Source organism: Canis aureus, chromosome 30 (genome assembly GCF_053574225.1).
Source record: "Canis aureus isolate CA01 chromosome 30, VMU_Caureus_v.1.0, whole genome shotgun sequence".
Lineage (NCBI taxonomy): Eukaryota > Metazoa > Chordata > Mammalia > Carnivora > Canidae > Canis > Canis aureus.
The window spans coordinates 18,222,414-18,243,121 of NC_135640.1; the positions used below are offsets into that span (position 1 = coordinate 18,222,414).

General features: G+C 35.3%; 1 long non-coding RNA gene across 3 annotated transcripts in view; it reads left to right on the plus strand.

The window, feature by feature from the left end:
* Positions 1–20,708, plus strand: part of LOC144301758 (uncharacterized) — a 580,647-nt gene that overhangs the window by 533,254 nt on the left and 26,685 nt on the right. For 2 of the 3 annotated variants that reach the window (XR_013368542.1, XR_013368547.1), the window contains 2 exons: positions 2,853–2,915; positions 4,771–4,878. The exons of the other annotated variant lie outside the window; for it this stretch is intronic. This is a non-coding gene — a long non-coding RNA (uncharacterized LOC144301758). The remainder of the gene's footprint in view (positions 1–2,852; positions 2,916–4,770; positions 4,879–20,708) is intronic. 3 annotated transcript variants of the gene reach the window in all.

Below are 20,708 nucleotides of genomic sequence, written 5' to 3' on the forward strand. Positions count from 1 at the left end.
AATTTCTTTCTTCTCCAGGATCAGTATTCACTGTAATTATTATTCATTGCCGCTTAATATTTCATTATATAAACATATTTAATGTATTTATTTTTCTGCTTATGCATAAACGGGTTGTTTACTGTTTGGGAGCAGCTATAAATAAAGTTAAGGAATATTACTGTGCATGCTTTTTGTTGCTATAAGCATTCATTTCTATTGTGTATACAACTCAGAGAAGAACTGATTATGCGTATATTTAGCTTTGGTAAATATTACCAAATAATTTTCCAACAAAGTGATTTTCAATTGGGGTATTAGATTATATAATGTTTGGGAATTCTACTTGATTCATATCTTCTCTAGCATTTAATATTTTTAGTCTTTTACAATCTTAGTCATTCTCCTTGGGATGCAGTGCTATGTCATTGTGATTATCATTTGTATTCAGTTGAAGCTCACTAAAAAGAATTTTTCTGAGTTGTTGGCATTCTTCATATATCGTGCAAAGAAGTCCTTTGATTTTACATATATACCGATATGATTATTTGTATGTAGTCATACATTGTAACTTATAAATTATAAGCTTATGTATAGTTATTAAATTATTATAAAAAGTATAGTTTTAAGTTACATATATAACATACATATAATTATTCTCTCATTTGGTAATTTGACTTTTCATACTCTTACTACTACTATCTTTTAATGAATAGAATTAACTTATTTAAATGAATTCTAACTTATTAATATTTTCTTCACGGCTAATTATTTTTGTTCCAGTTACAAAACCCTCCTACCACAACATCCATGAAGGTATTCTCCTATGATTTCTTCTAGAAGTGTTCTTTTTTGGCTTTTCACATTTATGTCTAAATTCCATTGCCAATTCAACTTTGTGAATGGTGTAAAGTACAGACTGATTTTTTAGAAGATTTATTTATTCATGAGAGACACAGACTGAGAGAGAGAGAGAGAGAGAGAGAGAGAGAGAGAGGCAGAGACACAGGCATAGGGAGAAGCAGACTCTTCACAGGGAGCCCAGTGTGGGACTGGATCCCAGATCCCAGGATTACCCCACGAGCCGAAGGCAGGCGCCCAATCGCTGAGCCACCCACGCGTCCCTAACTTATGTTTTTTTTATTTAAATTCAATTTGCCAATATATAGTAACACCCACTGCTCATCACATCATGGGGTAAGACCAACTTATTTTCAGTTGACTCAGTAATTTATTAAAACCACCATCTTCCCTGCATTAAATTGCTGTGGCATCTTTGTGATAAATCAGGCGACCCTTTGTGTGAGTCAGATTCTGGGTATTCTATTCTGTTCTATTGGTCTGCTTATTTTTACATCAGTATCATTCAATACCACCCTGTTTTACTTACTGAACCTTTATAATGAGACTTGATCTCTGGTACAATTCAGCTAGATCTCTTCTCCTTTAAAGATTGCCTATTCTAGGTCTTTTGCATTTCCATACACATTTAGAATCAGCAGACCAATTACCCATCCTCCATAAAAAACAAACAAAGTGGGGATCCCTGGGTGGCGCAGCGGTTTGGGGCCTGCCTTTGGCCCAGGGCGCGATCCTGGGGACCCGGGATCAAATCCCACGTCAGGCTCGCGGTGCATGGAGCCTGCTTCTCCCTCTGCCTGTGTCTCTGCCTCTCTCTCTCTCTCTCTCTCTCTCTCTCTCTGTGTGACTATCATAAATAAATTTTAAAAAATTAAAAAAAACAAAAAGAAAATATCCTCTGTTATTTTGATTGAGAGAACACTGAATATATATATCAATTTTGGAAGAACTTACATTTGAATAATATTGAGCTCCACAATGCAAGAGCATGTTCTATCTAACTAAATATCTAACTATTTCTTTGGATTTAAAAAAATTTTTCGTGGCACTCTTTTTTGTTATTGTTTATAATGCAGAGGAGTAGGATGTTTTTCATTTGAACTATTTCTAAATATCTTGGGGCTTTATTTGTGCTATTATAAATAATATGTATTAATTTCTTAATATTTGCTGCTAATTTATAGAAATGCAATCATTTGTTGTACGTTGATTTTATATCCAGTGAATGACTAAATCGACATTATTCCAATCATTTTTTTGCAGATTCTTTTGAATGTTCTAAGTACATATCCCTGCCATTTGTACATAAAAACAGTTTAAAGTTTTTTGTGGGCTTTTTGTTTGTTTTTTCTTTTAGAGAGGGGAGAGGAGCAGAGAGAGAGAGAGTCTTAATCAGATCTCACAATGCTTATATCATGACCTGAGCCAAAATCAAGAGTTGGACACTTAACCAACTAAGACACCCAGCCACCCTTAAAGTTTTGTTTTTTCAATCTCTTTTTAATTTCTTTCATTGCTTTATTTCATTGGCTAGGCCCTCTAATACCATGCTGAATAAAATTAGAAATGATGACCATTGTCGCTTTGCATCCCTGGAGAAAAGGTAACAATATTTACTACAAATTAACATGCTGACTATAGGTTCTTTTCTGGATATAATTTATTAGATTGATAAAATTCCATTCTACTTCTTTAAAAAAGATTTATTTGTTTATTTATTTATTTGAGAGAGAGAAAGAGAGAGAGAGCATGGTGGTGCTGTAGAGGGAGAGAATCTTCAAGCAAGCTCCCTGCTGAGCATAGAGACCAAGGCAGGCTCGATTTCATGTCGAGATCATGACCTGAGCCAAAACCAAGAGTTGGAAGTTTAACCAACTAAGCCACCCAAGAGCTGTGAAGTTCCATTCTACTTCTCATTTGCTTAGGAGTTTTTGTGGTGACTGAATATTGAATTTTATCAAGTGTTTTTTGTAAATGTATTAAGATGGTCACATTATTTTTCTCCTTTATAGGGTTAATGCTGTGAATTACACTATTGCTTTTTGAATATTAAAAAACAGCTTTACAATCTTCTGGTAAGCCACACTACATTATTATTTACTATGTTTTTAAATATACATATACAGATTAAATTTGCTAATATTTTTCTTAGAATTTTTTGCAAAGGTGTTCATGGGAGAATTTGGCTACAATTTTCTTTCCTGGTAATATCCTAATTAGGGTTTGCTATTAAAGATATGCTGGCTCCATGTAATTTCTGAAGCATTCTTCAGAGAGCATGGTGATTTACAGCACGGTCTCTGAAGTCAGACTGCTGAGTTCTAATTTCAACTCCATGATTTACTAGTTGTGTAACTTTGACCAAATAATTCTAGGGAATGGTGTCAGAAGTCTCAGATCACATTAGCTATGCAAGCCTAGAAAAATTATTTACTATATTAAATTTTTAATTCATCATATTAGAATTTACCTTAACATGTTACATAAACATGATAATAGTACTTACTATATAGGGTAGTTATGAGAACTAAATGGGATGTTCTATTAATATATTGAATATGGTGCCTGACACAGGAAGCACTTAAATATTAGCTACATGTGTAGATGATAAATAGGTAGACCAATAAGAGATAACACACACACACACACACACACACACACACATACGAACACAGTTGACCATGTCAGTTGGACTGAAAGTGTATTTTTAATCTATCATTTTCATTACCAAATCTGGACTTTGGTGTCACTGCCCATTCTTGTTCTCTACCTGCCAACCCAATACTTAAACACTCTCCTAACTTTAATGAAAAAAAAAAAAAAAAACAACTCTCATTTTCAATGTACCTAACACTGTTTGTTTGAGATGGCTGTTAACTCTTCCTTGATTTATCTATTGTATTAGCCAATTTTCTCTAGTTTAACAGAACTAAAAGGATGCATATGTATAGAGAGAAAGAGATTCATTATAAGGAATTCATAATAAGCAAGTATGGAAGCTGTCAAATCCACAATCTGCCCAGTGGGCCAGCAGGTAGAGGTCCAGGAAAGTCAGTGTTCCAGTTTAAGTCAAAAGATCTTTTGGTGTAGAATTCTCTCTTATGTGGGGGAGGCTGATCTTTTTGTTCTCTTTGGGCTTTTGACTGATTGGGTAAAGTCCACCCACATTATGGAGGGTAATCTGCATTATTAAGGATCCACCAATTTTAATGTTAATCTCATCCAAAAACACAGACACTTAGAATAATGTTTACCAAATATCTGGCACCCTGTGGTCCAGTCCAGTTGATACATAAAATTATCATATCCATAATATAAAACCATGCAATTCTGATTTCAGAAAGAATCTTGTTCTGGATTCTGATTTTTTATTTTCAGACAAATAAAATATATTTATGAGTTTTTTAATATTTATTTTTCATTTTGAGGGGGATTTAGGAATGTAAGGAAGCTAGAATTTGTATACTGAGTCCACCATTTTGAACTGCCAGCTTCTGTTTTATAACCTTGATTGGGGAGGGAAAAGTTTAAAGGTATAGCACCTGAATGATTATTACAAAGGTGAGGGTGGTTGATAGATTCCAAAGGGCAAAGTTTATTGGATATTTTTATTTAGGTAAAGGAAATGAGGTTTTAACTGTATGAAGCCAGTTACACATAGCTAGAGGTTCAGCTGCAGTCTCCATGTTGAAAATGTAAGCTCCCCTACCTACAAGGTGTCCTTCTGTGGAATGATGGGTAATTGAGCAAGATGAGACAGGTGATGATCATTTTGGGTCACAGAATGACCATTTGAGGTCCTGCTCAGGATAAGACTGGAGTTTTCTTTATTCCCTTGTGGTGTAAAATTAACTGCCACAAACTATAACTCAAATGTATCAAAGTTATAGTTTTTCTTATTATTATAATAATTACTTTTATTTCTTTTAGCAAATTGTGAGCTCACATGGACCAGTTCAAGCATACTCATAAGCAAAGTATCAGATTTACATGAATCAAATGTCAATTCCAATCATCTCTGGAATCTCAACATTCCAAGTAAGATAGAAATTCAGGACTATGTAAAGTTCTATCTCTGTAGCTTCTGATATTGCTAAGAGAATAAAACACAGATAAGAATATTATGTTGAATTCCACTTAAATTTATGAAAAAATTGGGGACAATAAACATATGTATTTATATCAGTGATTCCCTCTTGGGCTAAGGGAAAGATTTTCATTTCATGAAATACCCTTTTACACATTTGACTTAAATTTTGTCATGTACATATATTATGTTTTTCAATTAAAAGTTCAATGACTCTAACAAGTCATTTTGTTATAGAGTTAATATTTTTTTTAAAAGAAATAGAGGTGATTGTTCCTTCTGTGAATGAACAGCTGTGGCCTAATGAGATATTCCCTTACATTTCTACCAAGAGAAACAAGAAATAGTAAAGGGAACATGTGTGAAGAAACAATACAAGATTCTGATTTCAGATACCACTGGTTGCCAACCAGTAACTATTTTCTAAGTATGAAGTAGGCATGTAGGTAATTTTCATGACTCCTGAAGAAAACTGAAATTACGGAGTTTTTAATTCCTAGAATGGATTCAGAACACATATGCTTCTTTAATGCAATTGAGTTTCTGTGGTTAGAAAGGGAAAGTACCTACTGCAAGGTCTATTTCACATCCCAAGCAGATAATTTATTCATCTGGTTGGATCTGGCTTCAGTTATTGAGAAATTACCAAAATTTAGTACTTAACACTTCCAAACAAACAGAACTTTGCAATTGAATTCACTTCTAAGTTTTAGTAGATTTGCTTTACTAGAAAAAAAAAAAAAAAGAAGAAGAAGAAGATGCTTATTTTTTAATGTTATTTTATACGTCCTCTTTATTTTTTTTCTGTCTAGCTTACCGGAATAAATTTTTCTTAAGATAACCAATGACTCTTCAGAGCTAGACCATTTGTCTGGTGTTTATAGGAATTTCACTGAACAAAAATTGTCCCATAAATTTTATTGAAATCTCTCCAGAACCAATAGAAACAGAGACTCCTCCTTTTGCCTAGGCCTCCAGGATTCTGGTATAAAACCGCTGCCATTTGCACTGTACGCTAATGACAAGCTGGATGTTGGCATGAAAGCCAATATGTTCTTACACTGCTTTCTGAGACAAGTAATAATCAGTCTGTCATCAATGTCATGCTGCAATCAGGCTTTGACAAGGTTTGCAAATAACTTGAAAGGAATTGCTTATCCCTGAACGCTGCAGATCAAAACCAGATCTGAACAAAAGCTAAAAGTCTGCTGCGCGTCAGCTGCAGTCTCTGGGAACGTGCTGTGCATAAGCGGAGGGAACACCAACCCTTAATCTCCCCCTTCTCCTCCATTTTTAATTTTTTATTAAGAACTCTCGGCTACCAATCCTGGAAACTCACTATTTGAAACCGCGGTGGAGCCACCTAGAATGCCCAATGTGATTGGAAGTACTAGTTGTATTACTCCTGAAAAAGTCTGGGAAAGTAAACAACACTTCCATCCTTGGGGTGGCTTGTTTTCTTACCTCATGAGCTGCAGGCAGGATTTCTGATCAAACTCAGTAATGCTGTCAGTGAGGAGTCTATGTGCCTATGGGGTGGAGACACAAATTGCCTTCTTTTCCTCTCTTCCCCTTCTCAATCCTTCCCACCCCCCTAGAGGAAGTGGCATGTGTATTGTTTATTCACGGCTGTCCCTGACTCTTGTCAACTGGTAGGCTTTGCAGTCATAAGAAACAAGTGTAATTTATACAACTTTGAGAATACTTACATAAGTTCAACTTATAAAAGTTTGAGGCCCAGAGCCTTTGGGAGAAAAAAAAAAAAAGATTTTTTGAGATGTGTCACTTGGCCACAGGTCTGCTCAGAACTCCAAAACTTGTTTGTTCTTCATGTGCGTATAAATAGCTGGACAGTCACATGACACGTGGCCTTGGGCATTCATGAACTATGCCCGAAATAGGAGCATAGATTTGAGATGTGAATTAATTTTTTATTTTACTTTAGCATAAGAGAAGAATTTGATTCAGTTATCTTATTCTTCTTTATTTTTTAAACAAAGATTTTTATTTATTTATTTTAAAGATTTTATTTATTTATTCATGAGAGACACACAGAGAGAGAGAGAGAGAGAGAGGCAGAGACACAGGCAGAGGGAGAAGCAGGCTCCATGCAGGGAGCCCGAAGTGTGACTTGATCCCCAGGTCTCCAGGATCAGGCCCTGGGCTGAAGGCTGTGCTAAACCACTGAGCCACCAGGGCTGCCCTATCTTGTTCTTCTTTATAAGGAATCCTGAAAATCAGGTGTTACTGAGGGGTCAAGACATTCAAAGTTAAGTGAAGAAGAGAAGCAAATGCATCATAAATGAAAAGATCACATTATAAAAAGAAAGAAGATGCAAAACATATTTAAGATCCTATTTCAGCTGATTATACTTATCTAATACCATGGACCCACAGAGTCCTAGAAAGAATTGTCCAATAAAGTGTCATTTAATAAATACATGCCAAGCACCATAATATCGGTATCATGTGAGTTATTATGAGAGATAAGCATGATGTATAAGAATGAATCCCTATTTTTTTTCAAGGAGCTTATAATCTGGTTAGAGAAAAGATACTAGCGCACATGGACATGTAGCAGTAATTTTTTGAAAGTGAATAATGTAAATACTGAAATATGAGAGAAGAACCACTCGTGAACTACATTGAGGACTTGTAACAAATACCCATAAGCAATTTCTTTAAGCCACGTTTGTATATGTCCCAGTTTTCCCAGTCTTCTAAGCTTACCTGTTACCATTTAACTATAATCCAAAGCTCATTCTCAGGAATAGAGGAAGCTCGGACCCCATCTCTGTTTGAGTTCCCTACAACGTGCGCTGCACTTCCGTGTGTAGGCTGTCACTTGTCACCTCTTGATTCTGATTGTAGAGCTGGATTCTTCAACAGCTGCCTCTGTCCATCATTGTATGTCTTTGCTGATCCTGTTGCGTATAGCCCATTTCACTCCAAGCCGCGACTATACCCATATTTTGGCTTCCCTACAGCAGTTTACCAACATTATATTGATTTAACAAATTGAACTGAAGTTTTAAGGACTGTGTCAAGGAATTATAATGCAGAAAAAAAAAAAACACCTTAAAATTGGTTATAAAGTAGCATGTCTCTTGGAGTGTACCACCCATGCCTGCTTTTTTTTTGTCCAAGCTTTATTACAAGGCCCTTCTGTCTTCCCCTGGAATCAGAGACTCGTCTCTCCCAACTACCTAGATCTCCAACTTCCCTTTTCAGGTTTCGTCAGTGAAAAGTCCAACATCAGTTAACATGACCACACCTCAGGTATGTGGCCCTGCTCAGAATGAAGTCAGACTTCTATATAATTGACAAAGTCCTTTAAACTCTTTCTACTAAGTTTTGGAACCCAGTATTTTAAATGACAATTTTTAAAATAATTGCGATCTGGAAAACTCTACATTCTTATTCAATGAGAAAGTTCAGTGTAGCAAATTTTGTGTGCTATTTAACAGAAAAGTTTTTCAGTTCCCAAGATATAATATTGAGGTCTGTAAATTAACATATATTCTTTCCCTATTTCCCAGATTCATCTTTGTTTCCCTTTCTATGATAATAGGAAAAATTAAGTAACCTAGAATTCTCAGGAGAGAACCTTCTCCCTTAGGGAAAATTAAACTATGATTTCAATTTTGTTATTTTGAAGAAACCATAAGGAGTTAACATTCTAAGATATTAAGTAGGAGTCTTTTTAATTTAAGTATTTTGCTTCTCAAGTCTATTTCAAATAGCTCAGCATACAGCATCAAGAACAGAGATCTGTGGCAGCATATACTAGTGCCCTTCTGGTGGGTTCATGTTATTCCACTAAATCATGTGTCTGAGAAAATATTTCCAGAATGTCTGCTAATGAAGGTGCTGTGCTGGAGCTGCTGAGTCAGTGATGAACAAGAAAGTGAAGGACTAACCTTCAAAGAGACTATACAACAATCAAAAAGACAAATGATGACCAAGGACAGAAATAAATAATAAATAAAATATTTACACATTGCACTGAGTGCAAAGAAGGAGATAAGACAGCGTTAGGATAAATGGAAAATAAATTTGAACAGTTCTTAAACATATGAAAACAGCCCAACCTCCGCAAAGAGAAAAACATATAAATTAAAACTATGGTGACTGCTTTTGTACTACTTATGGACAAAGATTGGAAGTTTGATAGCATATTCTCTAAGTAAGAGTAAAGGAAAGGGTATTCTGATTGTGGATATAAATCAATTCATCCCATATGGAAAGTAATCTGACAATATCTATCAATTTATATAAGCACATCACTTTTGGGGACCCCTGGGTGGCTCAGTGGTTGAGTGTCTGCCTTTGGCTCAGGTCGTGATCCCGGGGTCCTGGGATCGAGTCCCATTTTGGGCTCCCCGCTGGGAGGCTGCTTCTCCCTCTGCCTATGTCTCTGCCTCATTCTCTATGTCTCTCATGAATAAACTTTAAAAATCTAAACAAAAAAAAAATTTTTTAAACTACATAACTTTTGACCCGTATTTCAGAAATAGAAACAAAACCTATAAATTTTCTCATTGGTACAACATGTGCTGTCATGTACAATGTTATTCATTGCAATACATTTTTAATAAGCAAGATTTGGAAAATATTAAAATATCCATCAACAATATACCAGTTTAACAAATTATACTACATATATATAAATTAGATGCAATGTCGCCATAACAGAGAATAAGAATTCAGTTTTTTGTTTTTGCAGATATGAGCCAATTTATGAGTGTTTAAAAAAAAACCTCATTAAGACTATACAGTTTATAGACTAAGCTACAAAGAACGTGTATATTTTTGTTTGTATATACCTAAATGTCCCTTAAAAGAGTGGAGTGGGAGGAAGTTTTTCCAATGTACATATTTCCTTTTATACCTTTCTAATTATGAATTATGTGAATATATTATCTGTTTTTAAATATTTAGATTTTTTAAGTAAAGGTAAAAGTTCCCAGTAGTGTCAAGTATAGATTCACATTACCAGCTCAATAAGTTATAGGGTCTGAGAGCAAGTTCTTCAAAAGTTCATCATACAAGATCCAATTTAAAAAAATACACATTAGGAGCACCTGGGTAGCTCAGTGGTTGAGCATCTACCTTTGGCTCAGGTCGTGATCCCAGGGTCCTGGGATCAAGTCCTGCATCAGGTTCCCTATGGGAAGCCTGCTTCTCTTTCTGCCTATGTCTCTGCCTTTCTCTCTGTGTCTCTCATGAGTAAATAAATAGAAATAAATAAATAATAAAAATAATACAAAAATACACATTAGAACCTATTAGGTTCAAGGTTCTGTTCTCTTGAGATACAAAATTAAAATATATGAGTGCCTGGGTGACTCAGTCAGTTAAGTGTCTGCCTTCAGCTCAGGTCATGATCCCGGGGTCCTGGAATCAAGCCCTGCATCAGGCTCCCTGCTCAACAGCAAGCCTGCTTCTCCCTCTCCTGTGCCCCTGCTTGTGTCTGTGCTCTCTCTCTCTCTCTCTCTGTCTCTCTCTCTGTCAAATAAATAAAATCTTTTAAAAAAATAAAATAAAATATATAAAATATAGACCCTGTTCTTAGGAGAATATATTTCATTGGAGGAACTGGATGTTTCCATAAAAGGTAAATGGTGATAAATATAATTAGCAGGTTTACTATCAAAATTCTTCCAGAGTTACCATGAAGTATTGGGTTCAAATAATTACTAAAAATTTCTAGTATATGATTTATAAAACACCGTTCAATTTGATGTAAACCTCTAAAGTATTATAGGCATACCTTTATTGGCTTATATATGATGAAAACTATTCACTCAAAGGATATGGAAAAGGAATTCTGAAGAACACCTATTTAAACACCTATTTAATTATATTTATTATCAAGATCGCCCAAAAACTTCTTCCAGGCAGAAATCTAATGTTTCCCATAGAAATTAAATAGAATAGAGTGTAGCATGATCAGGAAATAAATTATTTAAAAATAATTCAATCTGTTTATTTTCTGTTATCAAGCATTTCATTTACTACTTACAGTTTTTATTAAATAGTCTTGAGAGTACAACAATGGATGCAAACTACGTGTTTTTTTGTTCCTTTTTTAGAATGTGCAAGCTCAGGATTAGTGGAAGATCTATAATATCCCCTAAAACTTAAGGAAAAAAAGTAAAAACAGACATGAGGATTTAAAACAAAACTACAAGTTTACAAATTTGAATATCATAAGTGATACAATAGTAATGATATGTGATCAAATAAATCACTTCTATTTCCCCTTGTTTTGAGAGATGGATGCAGAATTTGTGGAACTTAAAGTATATATAATGAGGGAAGGGCTTTTTAGGAATAATAGCAATATATTTATAAATGCAAATTTAGATGCAAGGCCTTGGAAGGGCCCTTGCAAGTGAGACTCTGACGCCTAAGCAACTTTTGCTTCACAGAAATCCACTCTGCTTCTCTTACCAAATAGCATCTTTTCTTCAACTTCATTCTTTCAGTTTAGTCTGAATATTTATTTGGGGGAAAGGATGTAAATATCAATAAAGTCATTGGTGATTAAAAGAAGTTTTCTGTCTTGCTGTCTAGATTACATCTGATTGTTCTAGGTTTTCTTCATTTAAGAGAGTAAAGCTAAATCTGCCATATCAGGTTCAGAACAGACCAGAAATTTCCACTTGCAAAACATAGCATCTTGTGATCCAATTACATACTGTTCTTTTAGCCCACGTGTGGAAATTCAACAATGATTTTTTTTTCATTCCTCACAAGTGGTTTGCAGTAGCAGCTCTGACAAATTCGCCCACCATCGAGCATCTATTAGAGTGTGCGAGCCCACAGCCCTCTCCCTTCTAAGTGTATGCCTCCTTGCAGTCCTGACTGCAGAGGTATGCTGAATTTCCCTGCTAGTAAGAAAAAGGCAGACATTTCTAAGTTTTCTCTGTTTCATTCTGCTGGGCACAGGGGCTGGGGGAGAGAACCAGCTTCCACTAATTCTGGTAACCATGTTATCTAACTCTCAAAACAGTGAAAATGACGGGGAAGAGTGGAGGCAGAAGTTCTGAGAAGCATCCCCTGGTTATTGTTGCTAGGGCAACTGCTACTTGGCATCCTCCAAATAGTCATCGTCTGTCACACTTGGGGTATAATTCACAGACGTACAACACATCTGAGTAGATTGGGGCGGGGGGGAAGGCAGGGGAGGGGATAAAGATTCATGTAAATAAATGAGAGAATTTTAAATAGGCACATAAACAAAAGTGCATGCCTAATATTTAGAGAGAAGAGAGAGGAGACAAACGTAAGAGGAATTCAGTTTTGAAAATGAGGGTCACTGCTAACTATTAGTGTTTTTCTTCTTGCACAAATTAGTTATCCTCTACCCATTCCCAATAATTGTCTACCCATCTGCCTCCTTTTTTAAAAATCCCTTCTTCCCTCCAAATACTAGTCTTCTGTAGCATGACATCAAACCATTTTTGCAAAGATGTTGATGTCATTTTCCTTCTCACAACCCTTAAGAGAGCAAAGAATACTTAAAAATACTTCTTCCTTGTTTAGTAGAATGTCTGACTCAGAGGCAGGCCTGGCTTTGTTATAAGAGAAGATAAAGCATTTATTACCCAAGTAATCATTCACAAAAACAGACATGAGTCCTGAAATACCCTTGGTTAAGTCTAAGTTATACTTTTCATTTTTCTTATTTCTTCATTCTTAGGGTCAGAGTGTCTGCTTAATCTTTTGAATCACTGTTTCTTCTTCTGAACATTACAGAACGTTATCTTATACATTGTGAAAAAAGAAGCACTGCTGTACAAATCATAAAGCAAAAAAGAAAGCCTTACAATATCTATCATCAAAGTCACATAAAACCCCAACAGTTTCAACCTCCTCTTAGCATTCACTGGTGTCAGCATCATAAAAAATGTGCAGGAAACTCATATCAATGTATCAATCACATTTACAAAATGAGTCTAATAGCAAATGCATTTTTGGAAGCAAGGGGAAGAAGGAGAAAGATTTTAGCCAAATACACTGAATGAATTAAAAAAAAAAAAAAGGCATGACGGATTAAAGAAGATGAAATAAAATTAAAAAAAAACACCTGTTGTAATGGCTTCACCAAAAGCTTTTCTTTTCCCTTTAGAGAGCATTGCTAAAATTCTCCTGTGAAAGCCAAATATATACTTTCATCTAACCAAAATATTGAAACTAGACACCAAGAAAATAAAAAACAATCATTCAATTACTAAGCTTACCATTGCACATTGGTTCCACCGAATTGGTCAGGCTTCAGTATTGTTTTACATGTTTCTTTTTATTCACCCAAATTTTGTGAGCCAATGCACTCACTTCTTGGAACTCTAGGAGGATAATCACATAATACTAGCCATAATAGAAATGATAGTTTACTTTTGCTAAGCATTTATTATCTGCCAGATGCTATCATATAAACCTTATAGGGATTACTTTAATTAATACTCACATTACAATTATGAGGTAGACACTAGATCAAATTATTCTTATTGTACAGATTAAGGAATTAAAGCACATAGAAACTACATAACAGGCTCAAATTTCAACAATAAGGAAAAAGTAGGACCAAGATAGAAACTGTGTTTTACATTAGCGTCACGTATTGTAGGAAGTTCGTTGGCTGTCCACTCTCTATTTGGGCCCATGATCTCTTTTCACCTGGAGTAATTCCATGCATTTGGGCTACAGCTTCCCTACTTGATCCCCACCTTTTATACAGCAGATGCTCCTGACTGTCCCTCTTTCTGGATCTTTTGTTCCCACCTCAGATCTCTTATTACACATATATTTGCCTTTAACACTAATATTGCAGGTTGAGGCAGCTAATTCTTCCCCTTCTCTGCTGGCATCATTTTGCCAAGGCAGATATCTAATCCTTGGTAATACCTTCTACGAATTTCTGCCTTGTCCTTTTGGTTTAAACAGCTGGGATATTTTATCATTTGAATTTGCATTTCCTCTGCTCAACACTTAGGGAGTTGGTTGCTGCACCTTCTCTCTCTCTCCACCACACACATACAGACACACACACAGGAATATACTACCCCTTGAGAATTCTTCTGCTTCTTTTCCGACATGCAGAATAGAATTGCCCAGCATAACATAACCTGGACCCTGATAGTAAGGATCAAATGCTCATGAGAATAAAGTCCGAACATCTTGAGACCCATGACTTGAGTTCTACTGATTTCTGTGTCTGCATCTCAAATAAATACCTACTGCTGTTCCTTATGCACAAAAGATTTCAATAAGTGATTGTAAATTAAGTGGGATTGTATGCCAAGAAACTAGCTTTTTAATTTACATTAATGAGTATACTAATCAGGATAAGCTAGGCTGTGCACTAACAAGCATACCCAAATCTCAGGGGCTTTTCATAAGAAAAGCTTATTTTTTACTCACCTAGTCCATGCCTTGCAGGGCAGCATGGAGACTGTGCTCATCATAGTCATTCATACTACAGGTTATTGGAGCCTCCATCTCAACACACGATCCCCTGTGGCTGAGACAGGGAAAAGGGTCATACAGCAAAACACATAGCTTCTTTAGGTTTCTGCCCAGATACTTGATGGGATGAGCACTGGGTGTTATACTACATGTTGGCAAATTGAATTTAAATTTAAAAATTTTTAAATATTTCTGCCCAGAAATGACATATATAATCTCCTCTCACATACTACTCATCAAAGTAAAACAACATGGTCATCTCAAATTTCCAAAAGTACAGAGAAGTGCAACCTCTCAATACTGCCACATTCATTGGGGATTATGTTTCAAAATACTAATTTTGCAGAGACACAAACATTCTGTTCATAGCACTTGGATTTTTTTAAAGATTTTATTTATTTATTCATGAGAGATACACACACACGGAGAGAGAGAGAAAGAGAAGCAGAGACACAGGCAGAGGGAGAAGCAGGCTCCATGCAGGGAGCCTGATGGGCCCTGATACCGGGTCTCGATTCTGGGTATCCAGGATCAGGCCCCGGGCTGAAGGCAGCACTAAACTGCTGAGCCACCCAGGCTGCCCAATAGCACTTGGATATTGATCATATTTCACAGCATAAGACATGGAAAGGACTATCAGTGAATCAGGATGCAATGAGCCCTAGCTAACATGTCCCTTAGTGAGACAAGAATATGATATTATCTAAATTCATTTCTTCTCTGAACACTTACATCTGTGAACTTTATGATGTCAAGTGTTGTCTTTAGCCTAGTCTAACATCTCTTGATGTGTTTATGTCCAAAGAGGCCAAGAGTGTATTTGAGAAAAATCATGTGTACTGATTATGTGTGTATGTGAGTGTAGGTGTGTGTACATATATAAAAGGATACACACATACAAAAAGAGAAAGAGAGAGAGAAAGCATGAGCAAGTGCTGGATAAATCCAAACTATAATGCCACTCACAAAATCTCCCAATAATAAATACAAATTTTATTTACTTTCAAAAAGGTGTTATCAAGATGCACTATGTTCAGATTTTATAGTAGGAAAATAATTTAATCAAAGATCAGATTCCTACCTAGTGTCATGATTCCCACATGGTGTAGAGAGTCAGTGGTTCCAAGACTATCTTCCCCAAAAGTGAGCCTGCTACACGGGGTAGGAGACAGGGTAGAAGACATCTCCTTCTTTCATTCCATCAGTACTGGATTTTATAGACAATAATGAGAAAGCACTACAGATATTCTAGAAAGAAGAAAAAACTACAGCCAGCCCGTAGTTACTTTTATACAGTCAATCGTAGTTATTTGATTTTTCCATGGCATGAAATCTCTTTTGAGTATCATGTATGCTTCATAGATTATTTCTGAAATGTACACCAGGAAATTCAAGTACTCTAATAATGATTTCCAAACAATAGAGATTCTTCCAAAAATGTTACTGTGTCCTGTATATTGCCTTACAGTGTATATCACACTGTGTTTACTCCTGGATATCCAAATATAAGTGGGGTATTATAAATGGGACAAAATTGAGAAGCACCTAGTTGTATGAAGAATAAGAATTCTTTGGGTTGGGGGGGGGGCTGGGAATCTACTATTAAGTAACATGGACAATGCAACTGTGAGTTTGACTTAGTTATAAGACCCTAATGGTTAAAAGGGAATAGAGATTCTGAGTACAACATGATAGTTGTTGTGAAGATCTGATGCTGGCCCAGGCCCTTGATGTATATCAATAGCCAGGGAGGGAGTAAATCTTAAGGTATACTAAATGGTGGGTTTGCTGAACCCTATCACATACCCAGGCCCAAGGAACACTGTGTTCGAACCTCACAAAACAGGAGACAACTTTGCCTTATAATCTCGTCTATAGTCTCCACATAGTTTTGGGGTCCCCTAAGGCTGAAGGAACCACTAAGAGATAATACCTCTGCCCAGAAAAGCAACAAGAGAGATTACTACACTCTGAAGTGGAACACAAGTCACTCCAGTGCATGGGACACCAAGAACAGGACTGAGAGTGGCTACTTTGCTGACAGACTGGAAGGAAATGTACACCAGGAAATTCAAGTACTCTAGTACAGTTATTCTCCTTTCTGAAGGAGATGCTGGATCTGAGTAGTAAAGAGCAATGAAAGTGTTCATCACATGCAGAGAATAGCAAGTACACCCACAGTGGAGGAACTGGAGCTGTTGCCAGAGGATAAACTACTCTAGAGGCAGGAAAAGTGAGGACCCCTAGCTTTGGACAGTGGATGTAGCAGCAAGGAAAGGCTATGCCATGCAGAGCAGTTTATGGCATCTTCCAATTGTATCTCCACATATGCATTTAAACATTTGGCAGATCCTTGGAGACTAACATATATGAGTCCAAAGTCTTTGCAAGAAGCTAAAATATATGTGTTGGTAGTACATGAAGACAGCCTTCTTTCTTATTTAGAAATGTATATGACTTCATGTATTCTCATACACTGTTGAGGTTGAGAGCGTTCAAATTTCTTAGTGTCATCATTTTCACACTCAGAGTTAATTTTGTATTAAATTATGCTGCATGTTTGTTAATGGCAGTTCAAGAGGCAATATGGCTCCCCCCAAAATTTTTGCAACGCAAACCAGAGGATGGAAAACTTTTGAAAAGGGAATATTTGAAAACTGTTCTTAAACATGTTATATGGATGGTTCTTAGATTAAGTCACAAGGATCAATCCTTCCTTACCAAGTGTTTCGTGCTCTCCATGACTGTTTCAATGGTCTTTTGTCCTAATAATTTATTTTCTTAAATCTTGACAATCCTTTGAAAATATAATTACTTGAATTTCTGCAAGAAACATGTCAGGTCGACAGTTATTCATGAACTTTATTTGCTCTTTTCTTTTCTCTGTGTGTGTGCATGTGCATACATATGGTTGCACACATCAAATACATCTAGTAACATCTCACAAAGGAAGCCACAATTCCAAATAAGGGTATGGGAAAAGAATTTCTGCATCTCCTCTGAAGTGAGAGCTTGACAATAAGCCCTCTCTACAGCATGAAGTTATTTTCTAGAGGGTTTGCACATACTGAGAACTCAATAAACCTTTGTTGAGTGATGAAATCATATTTTCATATATCTCATTAAGGATTAAATGTAAAACTTACCTGACCTGTTATCCAAGATGAAAAAATTGCTTCTACGATCCCTAATAGACAAATTCAGTCTTTAGAACCAAGAAAAATAATAGGTCTCACTAAAATCTTAAGGCTTTTTATTTAAATTGTATATCTTTATCTGGAGAGTTCCTAGTTATACGGAGTTGAAAATTCACCTCTCTGAAACATCACCCTTTAAGCCTAATCATTTTCTGTGAAGCTTCACAGAAAAAGTTTACCATACTACGCAACCTATATAAGATAATTTCAAATATTCAAAGCAGTCATATTTGTGCATTATATATATACATAGAAATCAGGTATTATATGCACAAATATTTTAATTAATTATATGCATATTAATATATGATATAATGCATTATACGATAAAGTAGTAGTATACCGAGTTTATACATAAACGTGCAGTTTAATATCTCCAATTCAACCATTCTTTCATTATCCTTCACCATCTAGGTCATTCTTCCCCTTATTTGTCATGACCTTGTTAAATTGTGATCCTTAGAATTGAATGCAAAGTTCCACATATGAACTAATCAGTATTCATGGTTTGCTCTTTCAATAAATACTTAATAAGCACCTATTATAAGCCACTTATTATAGCAAAGACTAGTGGTTAAACAAGACATGTAGTCTTTACCTGCCTTTGGAGGCTTAAAGTCAAAGATAGTGTTGGGATTGTGGTAAAGATAGCCATATTAATATTAAATTACCACTGTGGTAATTTTACATTAAGAATAGGGTGGATGAAATGTCTTCCATTGGACATTATAATTATATTACAAAAATATAAAATTATGTGAGTATTTTTAACATCCACACCAAAAGCTTAATTAAAATCAGTGGTCATTCATGTTTTCATATAATTTGCTACTAAGGTTAGTCATACAGATAGACACATTTGATATTGAATTTCTTAGGATGTGTGAAAAAAGAGAAACCATAAAAGGAAGAGCCTAAGGAAAAAAAAAAAGATAGAACATCTCCAGATTTCTAAGAAATTGTAAAAGAAAGCGTATGCCTAAACAAGCAAACAAAAATAAAAGCCTGGAAGTCATTATATTTAAAAAGTAAAGAATTTTGGTTTTCCTTGAGACAGCACTGCACAGAGGACAGAGTACTGAAAAAAATTAGACAATGGATACCAATCCAGATGGTTTAGGCTAAAATCACTTATTCTCCTTAAGGCCAGTATCCTTATAAGAAATATGGAATTTAAAATGTCCCTTCTTCCCTAATTATCATCCTGAGTGCTAATTCATTTGGTAACATTTTGAGAACAATATTAGATAATGCATGAAAGTGCTTTAAAAAGAGTAAGCCACAATGCCAAGGTAACTATTTGTTTTGTACAGAGGAAGGAGAGAAATTGTGACTAATCCCCAATAGGGAATAACAGGTATTGACTGACTTCCCAACCATCAACAGCTATAAAATGGTTTTGTCATGCACAGACAGTGCAGAGCCATGATCTTTTAAAAAATGAACACATGTTAAGTAAACCCAACATTTACCTTAGCTTCTATCTGGGGACACTTTCTAAGCCGGAACACACAGAAGTAAAGACAAACTGTATTGCTGGGCAGACAAACCAATCTTTTCGTGATGATTTGGGGCTGCTGAGGGGGCTGAAACTTATGAGACAGAACACTCCAGAGGAGAGACATACAGAGAGAAAGAAATCAGAAATCTGCAGGGTTCTTTTTTTTATTCTTTTATGAAACACTAAAGTTGCATTTGCTTGAGGTGTGACACCTTGGGATCTGAAAGAGATCTAAATGGGAGCTGAATGAAAATTCTAGAGGTTTCTCAGTGCTGAGAATACTAAGTAGTCAGAGTATATAAACCTCACTGAAAACTAGAAATTTTTATTTCTGACTTCAGAAAGACCAAGTTTTAGGAGTAAGGCCATTCCAGACATGCCCAAGCTTTGACAGGATCAAGCTGACCTGTGAACAAATTAATCACTTGCCAAAACAAAACTTCATATTCTTTAAAAGAGGCCACATAATTTGGATTTCAGCAATATAACATCCACAGTACCCAGGATAAAAGTAAATATACCAGACATGCGAATAAACAGATAAAAATGAAGGGCAGTCAATAGACACAGATACAGAGATGACACAGATAGTACAAGTATGGAGACAAAAACACTGATGGAACTACAATAAATATGTTCAAATATTTAAAGGATAAAGTGAATATAATAAATAAGCGTATGGAAAAATTTTAGTGGAGAAAGGACAACTATAAAATAGATATTCTAAAACTGAAAAATGCAATATTTGAAAATTTTAGAAAAACACAGTTGAGCACTGCTGAAGAAAATATCAGAAAATTGAAGACAGGCCACAGAAACTATGCCAACTGAAGCAGAAACTATAAAAGAATGAAAACAAAAAAGGCCTCAGTTATCTATAGGTCAATATCAAGCATTAGGGAAAAAGGTGTAATAATGTTTTTTTTAAAAATCAGCCCATATCAGCAACATAAAAGAAGCACAATCCATATAAACATTAAAAAAGCACACTTAGGTACATTGTCAAATGGCTAAAACCCAATGATAAATAGAAAAATCTTAAAAGCTGCCAAATAAAAAAGACATTATATAACAGGAAAAACTAAAAGAGAAACCACGGACTTCTTAAATAGAAAATTAGACATTTCAGAAGACAGTTAAACAACATTTTAAAATGCTGAAATTTTAAAAATGTCAATCTAGAATTCTATGTATTGCACAAAAAAAGTTTATTTGAAAATTCTTAAAGAGAAAATAAAAACATTTTTGTTAAACAAATGCTGGGAGGATTTATCACCAGCAGATTTAAAATTCAATCACTGTGAAAGAAAGTTCTTTTGAAGGAACAAATACCATATAGACACTCAAATTTATGTGAAGGAATAGAGTGGGAATAATTAATATACAGTTAATATGAAGTGTGCTTTTACACTTTCTTAATTTTTAAAAGACTGTTTAAATAGTAATAACAATGTATTTTGAAGTTGCTAATATATTTAGAAGCAAATGGTATGAAACAGTGGCACAAAAATAGAAGCAGGTAAGGACAAATGCATTGTCAATATGTTTTACATTAAATATGAGGTGCAGAATATTACTTTGAGGTGGGGATGATAAGTTAAAGATTTAC